An 11,711-nucleotide genomic window follows, 5' to 3' on the forward strand; every position below is an offset into this window, starting at 1 on the left:
TTATTTGATTTATTTGCAATTTTTAAAATTATTTTAATAAAAAACGTGAATTTATTCATTTTTATATTTTTTTTTCATTATTTGTATTAATTCATTTGACTGTAAACATCCCCAAATATTATTTTATTTATTTGCAGCTTTTTATTATTTTAATTTAAAAAAAAATATTTTTTAATTTTTACATGTATAATTATTTATATTAATTATTTATATTCATTAATTTGACTGTAAGTATCCTCAAATATTATTTGATTTATTTGCAGTTTTTTTCATAAAAATAGGATGTCTTCCTTTTTTTATTCATTTGTGTTAATTATTTGTATTAATTAATTTGACTGTAAACATCCCCAAATTTAATTTCAAGTAATGTGTTTTTTTGTTTTGCTTTGCTTTTTTTTTTTTTTTAATAGCATTTATCTTTTTTTTTTTTTTAAATCTCCATTAAAAAATTAAAAGGGCCAGCTACCACCATAGCGTTGCCCCTGACAACAGACGGATGCAGGAGCTCTGATTGGCTCCTGCCGCCTCACCCCTAAAACATCTGATATCATACAGAATATGATGGGATGGATGTGAGCGGTAAGAGTAAAAATACAAACATGACTCGTCTAAGGGTTAAACTGAAGTAAAATAAAAATAAATTATTGTCATAAATCCAAACTGTTAAACCCAGAAGGACTGAAATAAACAGAAAACGATGACGCAGCGTCGGAGGGATTCAGTCTGAGAGCAGATGAAATAATAATAATATGATGGAAGGTGTTTTAAACAGTGTGAAGCTCTGTGGCAGCATCAGAAAGTAAAATGAAAACAGTGATAGTGGGACCAGCTGGAGGAACCTGCTGGATGTTCTGGATCATTCCTCTGAGGATGTCAGTATTTTAAGAAGAGCTGTCCCACTTCAGAGCAAACATCTGACTTCTCTCTGGTTCTTCTCCTCTAAAAGAAAGACGGTGAACAGATTTCTGAGGCGCTGATCAGGAGGAAAACGAGGAAAGAGAGGGACGATGAAACAGTTTTTAAATATGAGAGATTATTTAACCCTCATGTCGTACTGCGGGTCTAATTGAAGTTTGATAATGTGGCAAAAAATATAGATTTTCACAGTGAAAACTTCCACATTTTCAACATATTTCGGAAATGTTTGAACATTTTTGGGTGGAAAAAATGAAATGTTAAAAAAATGTTTCTTTAAGAACATTCAGAAAAAAAAAATCAATCAAAATCCAGCAAATTTCGCTGGGTATTGGTTGAATTTTTTCCAAATGTTCTTAAAGAAAATAATAATAATAAACTTTTACTGATATGTACTGATATGTATCACTTTAGATATTTTTATTTTTTTTTTGGAGGATTTTTGTTCATTTTTTTGAAGATATTTACAATTTTTATTTGTTTTTATTTTTTAAATTTTTATTTCTTGCCAAACTTGGGGATTTAAAAAAATAAATAAATAAAACTTTTAAGGGAAACTTTTAAGGAATTATTGGAATCTTCTTCCTGAAGATTTTGCAAATTTTTATAAATTTGGGTAATTTTTGCTGAATTTTTGGATTTTTTTTCAAACAAGAACAATATGTTTTGGTGCCCGTAAATGAGGACAACAGGAGGGTTAATGTGTTTTCCTGCAGCTGTTATCTTCCATAGTTTATGTTTTATATTGTTTTCTTTTTCTTTTTCATGTTTTTGCAGCTTTACATCATTAAACAGCTCAATTAAGTTATTTATAGAGTCCGTGGATGCTGAATAAAAACTGATGGATGCTATAAATGGAGTTGCAGCTGATTATTTCCTGGATTTATTTCGTTTTTAATTTTAAAAACTGTAAATAAATTAAAAAATATATAAAAATGAATAAATGGATGCTTTCTATTAAATTATTTAAAAAATGAAAATAAATTCAATAATATTTGGGGATATATACAATCAAATGAAATAATGCAAATAATTACTAAAAATTTAAGAAATATAAAAATGGATAAATACATATTTTTAAAAAAAAAATCATTTTAAAAATTGCAAATAAATATAATATTTGGGGGGTTTTACAGTCAAATGAATGAATACAAATAGTTAATCTAAATAAATAAACATGTAAAAATGAATAAATAAATGTTTTTATTAAGATATTTTTTTAAAAAATGCAAAGGAAATTAAATAATATTTGGGAATGTTTTATAATAATTAATAAAGAAATAAAAACAATATTTAAAATGAATAAATAAATGTTTTGTTATTAAAATTATTAAAAATGGCAAATCAATTAAATAATATTTGGGGATGTTGACAGTCAAATGAATTACTACAAATAATTAATAAAAATAAATAAAGATATAAAATGAATAAATAAACATTTTGTATTAAAATAATAAAAAGCTGCAAATAAATTAAATAATATTTGTGGATGTTTACAATCAAATTAATTAATACAAATAATTAATAAACTATATATAGATAAAAAAAATACATGTTTTTATTAAAATAACAAAGAAAATGCAACTAAATAAAAAAAATTCAGGGATGTTTACAGTCAAATGAATTAATAAAAAAATAATAAAAATAAATAAATATATGAAAATGAATAAATAAATGTTTTTTATTGAAATAATGAAATAATGCAAATAAATTAAATTAATATTTAGGGATGTTTACAGTCAAATTAATTAATACAAATAACTAATTACAATAATATAGATATCAAAATCCATCCATCCATCCATTATCTATACACTGCTTAATCCTCACTAGGGTCATGGGGGGGCTGGAGTCTATCCCAGCTGACTCAGGTGAAGGCAGGGGACACCCTAGACAGGTCACCAGTCTGTCACAGGGCTACATACAGAGACAAACAATCACTCTCACATTCACACCTACGGGCAATTTAGAATGATCAATTAACCTCAGCATATTTTTGGACTGTGGGAGGAAGCCGGAGTACCCGGAGAGAACCCACGCATGCACAGGGAGAACATGCAAACTCCATGCAGAAAGATCCCGGGAAAGCCGGGACGTGAACCAGGGACCTTCTTGCTGCAAGGTGAAAGTGCTAACCACTACACCACTGTGCAGCCCTAGATATCAAAATGAATAAATAAATGCTTTTTAATTAAAATAACAAAAACTGCTTGATTTCTGGTTTTATCTTCCTTATTACTGCTGTGAGTTTTAATGTTTTGACTTCATATTTGCATGAGAAGCATCTTTGTTCAGTGTTTTCTGGCTCGCATTTAATCTCCAGCTGCTGTATTAAAATGCTCCGAGTAAAATTATAATGACGGTGTTTCAAATGAACCTCACAGGTTCAGATATCAGGGTTCAGATCTTATAGAGTGATTTACATATGATGGATTAAAACCTACTTAATAATTCATTAAATCAGTTTTATTAGGTTCATTAATCTCCCCAAAGGTGGCGTTTTAAATGAGATCTGAGTGTTTTTTTCTGGAATTAAAAGGTGAAACCAGACTGGAGCTGATGGAGGATCAGTGGTCAGTCAGACTAAAGACTCTTTGATTTGTACGTGTTGCTGTTTCTCTGGATTTATCTGATAAACATCAACACATCAGATGCAGCAGAATCAGGTTCAATGATGCTTCAGACGCATTAAACCAGGGCTGTCCAACATGAGGCCCGTGGGCCAAAAGTGGTCCTCCAGAGGGTCCGATCCGGTCCTCAAAGTGTAAAAATTCCAGAGAAGACATTAACTGCAGATTGTAAATTAGTAAAACTATAAATTTAAAATCATTTCTAGACCATGACAAGTTGTTTGGATCAGAGAGTAAAATACTAGATTGTTCATTGTTCTTTTGTCATTTTGTGTCTCATTTTTGGAAAGTTTTTTCTTTTTGTTGTTTTTTGTCTGACTTTTATTTTTTGTCTCATGTTTATGTTGTTTTGTGTTTTGCTTTAATCATTGTCTTGTGTAGTATTTTTGTTGTTTTGTGTCTTTTTCGTCCCATTTTTGTCATTTTGTAACTTTTTGTCTAACTTTTTGTCTCTTTTTGTTTTGTTTCATGTCATTGGTCTCATATTTTGTCATTTTGTCTCTCATTTTTGTCATATTTTGACTTGTTTTTGTCTTTTTTTGTCATTTGTTTGATGTTTTTGTCATTTTGTGTTTCCTTTTTGTCTTGCTTGTGTTTTTTGTCATTTTTTTGTCGCTTTGTAACTTTTTGTTTCATTTTTTTGTCTCATTTTTGTAATATTTTGTCTCATTTGTCTCATTTGTGTAATTTTTTGTCCATTTTTTGTCACTTTCTAACTTTTTTGTCAGATTTTTTGTTTTTGTTTCGTGTTGTTTGTATAATCTTTGTCATTTTGCGTCTCATTTTTGTAATATGCTGTCTTGTTTTTGTTGTTTTTTGTCTTTTTTTGTCTGACTTTTGTGGTTGTGATCCTCCATTAAATCCTCTCTGGTTCAGTTCCAGGTGACTAAATGTTGTGTTCCTTTGTCGACACTCTGTGATCTGGAAGTTGTAATGTGGAAATGATAAACTGAGGCTGAATGTTGATGAAACAATTTATTTTTCTTCATAAATTTCAGGTTGTTCATGATGTTTAGTAAAAAGATAATTCCTTAAATGTGAACATTTTTGCAGTAAAACAAAGGAACCATTAGGAGTTGTGGTTATTTATAGGTTATTCTGCTGTGGTTTTACTGGTTTTACTGGTTTTACTGGTTTTACTGGAGATCAGACTGGACTGGATGTGGAACCTGGACTAGAATTATTTGACTTTTCTGTATTAAATCGTCCTCCTGGTCTGGAAGCTGCTGGTTCCTTCGGTCTCCAGCAGGTGGATTCCTTCCACCACTTTCTGGAGCTGCTGGTTTCTCTCCATATTCTGGAGGTTAGTGGGTCAGAATGAGTTTTCCCCTCGGCTTCATGATAAATGTTTAAGTTTCTCTGAACACGGAGGCCTTCTGACTCTCTGACAGATGTTTTTGTCTGAAGCGGGGTTTTTGGAGCAACCTGATCTGGATCCTGAAGGTTCTGTTGAGACCTGCAGGGTTCTGGACCCTTTATTCAGGTTTTTTAGGCCTATTGTGCTGATTTCTGCCTCTGTGAAACCCAATCTGGAAGCTGAGAATCTATTCATGCTCTGTGGTTTTTCTGCCTCGCTGTGGTTTTTTTTTTTTTTTTTTGCCTCCAGGGGCAGAAGGCCTCGGCTCAGGTGAGTCACCAGTAAAAGTCCCTGATCTGGATCCGATCCGAGTCACAGCGAAGAACTGAACGATGAGTGGAACATCTTTAGTCCTGTTCCAGCTGTTTCTGCCTTCTGTAGGTTCAGCTGCAGTTTTTCTTTATATCCAGAGAAATCAGGTCAAATAAAAACCTTAATGAGCTCCTCAAGGAGGAATCTGAGGCTCAAAGGTTTGTAAACAATCTAAAAATAAAAACTACACAAAAAAAAGCAAAAAAAAAAAAAACCTGTTAAAGTGGTGGAAAGCTGCAGAAACTGTATAAATGATGAAAAATAGGAATAAACATCTGCAAAATAAAGATATTTTAACAGTTTAATTTTATGGTCAAATGTAAAAAAAAAGGCAAACAAACTAGAATTTACAAAGATAAAAGATAACTTTAAATAAGATTATATATAATAAAAATATTAAAATAAACTAAGTCAAGATATATATATTTAATAAAAATTTAATTTAATAAAAATACATAATATTTATAAAGTTGAGTAACTTACACACCATTATTTTGTCCTTAAAATGCATAATTTTTCTTTATAATTATCTTACTATGTATATGATGTTATATATCATTTTAAATAAAATTAGTTATAATAAAAAAATGAAAGAAAAGTAATAAAGAAAGTTACATATTTAATAAAAACTAAAATATAATTAATTTTTTTTTAGAAAATTGAGTTACTTAAACACCATTGTTTGGTCCTTAATATGCATAATTTTTCTATTCTATCCTATTCTATTCTATTTTTATGTATATTATATTATATTATATTATATATCAACAACATATAAATTACAGTTAAAAATGGAAACTTCAACCAGCAGAGACTTCAGGAAGCTAAATAATTGGACCAGCAAATTGTCTGATGAACATTAAACCATAAATGTTGAATTTTCAAGTGTTTTGTTTTGTGTTGGATGGATTTTATTCTCTTTGCACAGATTCAGGTTTACTGTTTCTGCTGTTTCTGCTGTTTCCAGACTTCATGCTAAAATATTCGTAACTGACTTTAGGTACATTAAAGCAGCATCAATATTCTGATGAGAGTCTCAGTCAGGCAGTAAATGAGCATCTCTACTGTGAAAGTATTCCATGAGGACAGTAAACCAGGTGTTGAGTCACTGATATCTCATAAACCTCATCCCTGAATCATCTCTGAGGCCTGATGTTGGGGTTTTCCTGCTCTGAGGAGATTCTGGCAGCTTCCCAATGAGGTTTAAAGGAAAACCACCGACAGAATGACCAGAACAGGAAGGTTAGGGTTGGACTAGTTTTATCATTTATGCTTCATTTACTAGGAAATGTTGAGAAATATTATGGAAATGTAGACATTTCAGTCTCTGCATTTCCTGTAAATGGACTGATGATGATTATGTCACCTTCAGGTTCTGAAGAAGAAATCCTGACAAGTCAAGGCTCATTCATGGTTTCATCATCAGCTAAAGTCCTGAACGTCTGAATAATAAATAAACAGACGACACGTCAGAAAAGTAAAGTTCATGTTTGTTCTGAATCCACACCCTGAGGCTGGATTCTAATGGAACTCACTGTTTTCTTTAGAGGATTTATTCCTGTTATCCAACTAAACAAACTAGAAAACTATTCAGAGAGCTCAGTCCTCCTCCAAGGCTGCTCATTCCCCCATATGTCAGAAATGCAGCAGTTGTTTATTAGTTATTGATGATCAGAAATCACAGCAACATAGAATGTGTCCATTTATTATAGATGAACCCACAAACTAAATGACCTTGCTCTGAGCACAGGTGTGTGTTCTGCATGTGTACGTTATGTACGGATACTGAATCATGTGACCTATATATGTAGCAGGGAGGCGGGAATTGATGGGACTCAGAAACACCCCCACAATTTAATCAGTTGTTCCTTGGATCATTTCTGATGGATAAGTCCTGATAAGTCCTCAGTGGTGGATTTGTAGTAGGATCACAATCATGTGATCATCAGCAGGCAGCTGATGTAGTGTTCACTGGTTGTCATGGTTACAGTGACGCCGTGCAGCTATCTGGCAATGATACAGAAATCTTTAACCAATCTCCACATTTGTCCAAAATGAATACAAATTTGTTCAGAATTTACTCAAGAAAATATTCTTTTCCTGTTCACAATCTGTCCAAAATGAGTTAAACATCTAGCATGGCTTAGAAGGGTTCTAAAAATGACTAAAAACAATAAAAACACGTCCAAAATGACTCAGATCTGACCTCATAACATAAGTATGTTCTCTAAATGTTGTCAAATTTAGTCAAAAATGACCTGAAATATGCACTAAACAACTAGAAATTACTCAAATTACTCCAGAATTTGTTCAAAAAATCCTCCTTAGCTGTTGAAAATCTGTCCAAAATGAGCTAGTTGTCTCACATGGCTGAGAAGGGTTAAAAAAAAAAAGCCTAATGGGTCCAAAATGACTTTAAAATGTCTTCAAACTATTAAAATATTCTTTGAACAGTAGGAATAATTTGCAGATACAGTTTTATAAACATTCTTGGCGGAGTAATAAGAGTTATTAAATGTTCAGTATTGTCAGATTTTATGTAGAAATCAGAGATGCAGATCTATATTTTCATTAATCACAGTTTAGTTCCAGATGTTTTGAACCTTCTATGTTCTGCTGAAACCTATTTCTAGTTGTTGTTCTCAACCTGTCATCTCTCTGATGGATCTAAAGAAAAGAACAAACCCCGGTCCTCTATTGTGAATCTGGTAAACAGACGAGGAGTCAGACGGAGTTCATGGTTTTCTTCTCTTTGTAGTGAGAACAAGCAGCTCCAGAGGATCACAGGTTTGATCTGAAGCTCACCTGTGGAGGCAGGTGTTCAACAGCGACTCTGTTTGAAGTGGTTCTACGGTTGGATCTCCGTTTGGCTGCACATGAAAATATCTGCACCTCAGAGACCCAACAACCAGCTACACCTGAAGCTGAAAACACCTGAGGAGTCACATGACCTCATCCTGTCCTGATCGATCCTCCTGTAGAAACTCAGAGAGTGGAAACGCTGCTGTTAACGCTCGCGTCATCCTGTGGGTCACATCGATCCGTTTTAAAGTTTGGAAATGTGGAAAAAATATATTTTCACAGTGAAACTTCTGATGTCCACATTTTCAACATTTTTGGCAAATTTTTTAGCATATTTTTGTGAAAAAAAATGTTTCTTTCAGAACATTCACAAAACATTTGCTGGATTTTGGTTGATTTTTTGTGAGTGTTCTGAAGGAAAACATATAAAAAAAATTTACTGATGTATATGTAATCCCTAGATATTTTTTGGATTTTTTTTTTTTTTTGGAAGATTTTTACTCATTTTTTGAAAGTCTTTAGAAGAATTTTCTTGCCATATTTGGGAGATTTTTTTAAAAAAATAAAACTTTTAAGGAAAATTTTTAAGGAATTATTGGAATCTTCTGAAGTTTTGGTAAATTTTCAGAAATTTGGGGAATTTTTTGCAGAATTTTTGTATTTTTCAGACAAGGAAACAATATTTTTTGGTGCCCGTAAATGAAGACAACAGGAGGGTTAATAAACCTCCTGTTCTTCTTGGGAAACAGCAGCAGCAGCAGCTCTGGTTAGACGCTGATATTTATGATGGAGCGGTTGAACTGTGGTCTTCCTGATTAGAGGGATTCTGTCTCTTTGAAGGCTTCCATCAAATAAAGAGCTGAGTGTGAAACCAGGATGGTCCAGGTGCTGCAGAAACACAGAGAAGCTTCACTAGAAGAGTTTATCTGGAGCTGTGAGTCAGTGAGGACGAGCTGCTTCTTGTTGAACTCGTGGGCGGATTGCTACATTTAAAAACTCTCCCTCCGGCTGCACATTTTGTGTTCAGGTCAGAATGAGAGTAGATGACTGCTGGAGGTGTTGTCTACCTGTCCTCATTAATAATGCCTCACTTTGATGGCTTTTATTGTTATTAAAAACAACAGCAGCTGACTGTTGTGGTGAAAAACCAGAAAGTTTGAGTTGGAAATTAAAAACAGATAAAAGAAGACTGACAGGAGAACAAAAGGTTTATTTACTGAAGCTTTTCTATCGTGGTCGTGTTTAAACTCAGACTGATTCCATTTTTAAAGGTGTTTTAATTAAACAGAAGATGAAAAATAACAGTCTGCAGTAGTGCTCATGTATGTTTTCAGCTTATTTTTCTACTAATATTCCTTCAATGTTTCCTTGTTGCTGCTGAAACGATGCAAATTTATCCACTGTGGGATTATTACATACATATACATATACAGTATATATATACAGTATATATATATATATATATATATATATATATATATATATATATATATATATATATATATATATATATATATATATATATATATATATAAAAAATAAACTAAATTATATATTTAAGAAAAATATTGCTATATTTTAAGAAATATAACAAACCCCCCTACATACCACTATTTTGTCCTTAATATGCATATTTTTTTCTCTCAAATTATGGCAAATATTTGCATAAAAATTTGTCTAAAAATTTAATTTAATGATAAATTATTAGAGAGAAGCGGCTGGTGACAGTTTTAACACACTGATGTTCTGAAGGTTTGTTATGATGATTTTTATTCACTTAGAGCCAAAAGTAAAGAAGAAAAGTCATCAAACTCAGTAGGATTTAACTTTTGGGAAACAAGAATCTCTGCACAAAAGTTTTTGCTAATTAATCTTGAAGAAATATTTCAGTCTGGACCAAAGTGGTGATAAACCAGAAGACCAAATAATAACACTAAAAATATGACCAGAATAATGGGAATACACACAACTGCATGTTTAACTGCAGCTCTGTTCATCCATGGAGCAGCAGAACCTGAAACTCCACTTATTGTAGCACAGATATTTATATATGTAGAGATATTTATTGTCCCAGAGCGTCTATAACTCGTCTGGACGGAGTGAAGGAAAGCAGCTGACTGATGCCAGCGGTATGAGGGCGAAGCAGACCAGTTTAACACCAAACTATCCAGCAGCTGGAACGTTCTGGAGGAGCAGCCAGAAGAATCCAGACCTCCAGAACAATCAGCGTCTGGATCCGCTGCTGGAGACGACGATGGACAGAAAGCTGCAGATCAGAGCAGGATAACCTGAGCAGGTAGAAGCTCTGAAACCATCTGTGAAGCTCCAACAGCAGGAATGTAGAGTTCCTGCTGATTAACATCTACAGTCTGACCTCCAGAGATAAGAGCCTCCAGATCTACAGAACAAATACCTGAAGACAGAATCACAGAGAAGAATGTGTCGCTCTGATCACCTGGACAGACTCAGTAAACAGCTGCTCAGATCCATTTAGACCAGTTTAACGGCTTCATTTAAACCTGCAGACGACTGAAGCTCCTGAATCACAAACTGAAGCTTCCATCTGAGCTTTAATTCATCTGAAAATGTGCTTTTAGAAGCAACAGACATGATTTTAGGTAAAAGAAGCTCCTCTAAAGATGGAATTCTCTGTTTAAATCTGTTTACTTCAGTAAAAATTCTGATATAGAAACAATAAAATACATTACTGTTCAAAAGGTTGGGGTCATCCAGGCTCTACATTAGTTAAAGTTGCTCTACATTAGTTAAAGTTGCTCAAAATGAGTTAAAGTTGCTCTATATTAGTTAAAGTTGCTCTACATTAGTTAAAGTTGCTCAAAATGAGTTAAAGTTGCTCTATATTAGTTAAAGTTGCTCATTTACCACATTAACTATGTCTACACTGGATTTATCATTCATTTAATGTTAATTTCATTGAAAAAAAGCTGCTTTTCTTTCAAACATAAGGACTTTTCTAAGTGACCCCAAAGTGTTGAACAGTAGTTTATGTAGGTGAGAAAGTTCAGAGTATCTTAAAAAGAAAACACATCAGTGAAAATAAAATAAATGTTGTTGAAGGAAATAATACCTGAGGAACAGTAAAAAAAAAAAAAAAAAAAAACAGCAGCAGTTTTGTTTTGTTTAAATAAATGAAAAAACCTGAACTGTCAGATTTCTGTAATTGGACATTAAATTGGAATTCAAACACTTGGAAAAACACCAGAGCTTGATTCATCCAACCTGCCCTGGAACCTCCAATGTTCTAGATGAGTAATAATGTTCTAATTGGACATGGAGACTTTTGAAATATCCATATGAGTGTTTTTTGTTATTTAGGATTTAAATGTTAAAAGTTTAAAAAGAACAACTGGTACATGGAAGTAAAAATAAAAGTAGATATAGAGGTGAGAAAGTCCAAATAAAACGTGTGACTGGAGATAAAATGAGCCTAAAATAAGTAAAAATGAAACTGAAGTCATCTAAACTTCTATAAACAGAGATCATTATGAGGTCAAACAGGACTTCTTTATGTGATTTGTCAGCTCTTTGAGAAGATAGTGCTGTTTCTGAATTCAAAATTCACTATTGATAATAAAACCTTAAACCCACCCAGTCTGCCTGAATCACCACAGATAAAGATAGATTCCATCAGACAGCTTCCATCTGGCCTCTTCCAGCAGCAGCAGCAGGAGTTC

Source organism: Amphiprion ocellaris, chromosome 15 (genome assembly GCF_022539595.1).
Source record: "Amphiprion ocellaris isolate individual 3 ecotype Okinawa chromosome 15, ASM2253959v1, whole genome shotgun sequence".
In the NCBI taxonomy this organism is placed as follows: domain Eukaryota; kingdom Metazoa; phylum Chordata; class Actinopteri; family Pomacentridae; genus Amphiprion; species Amphiprion ocellaris.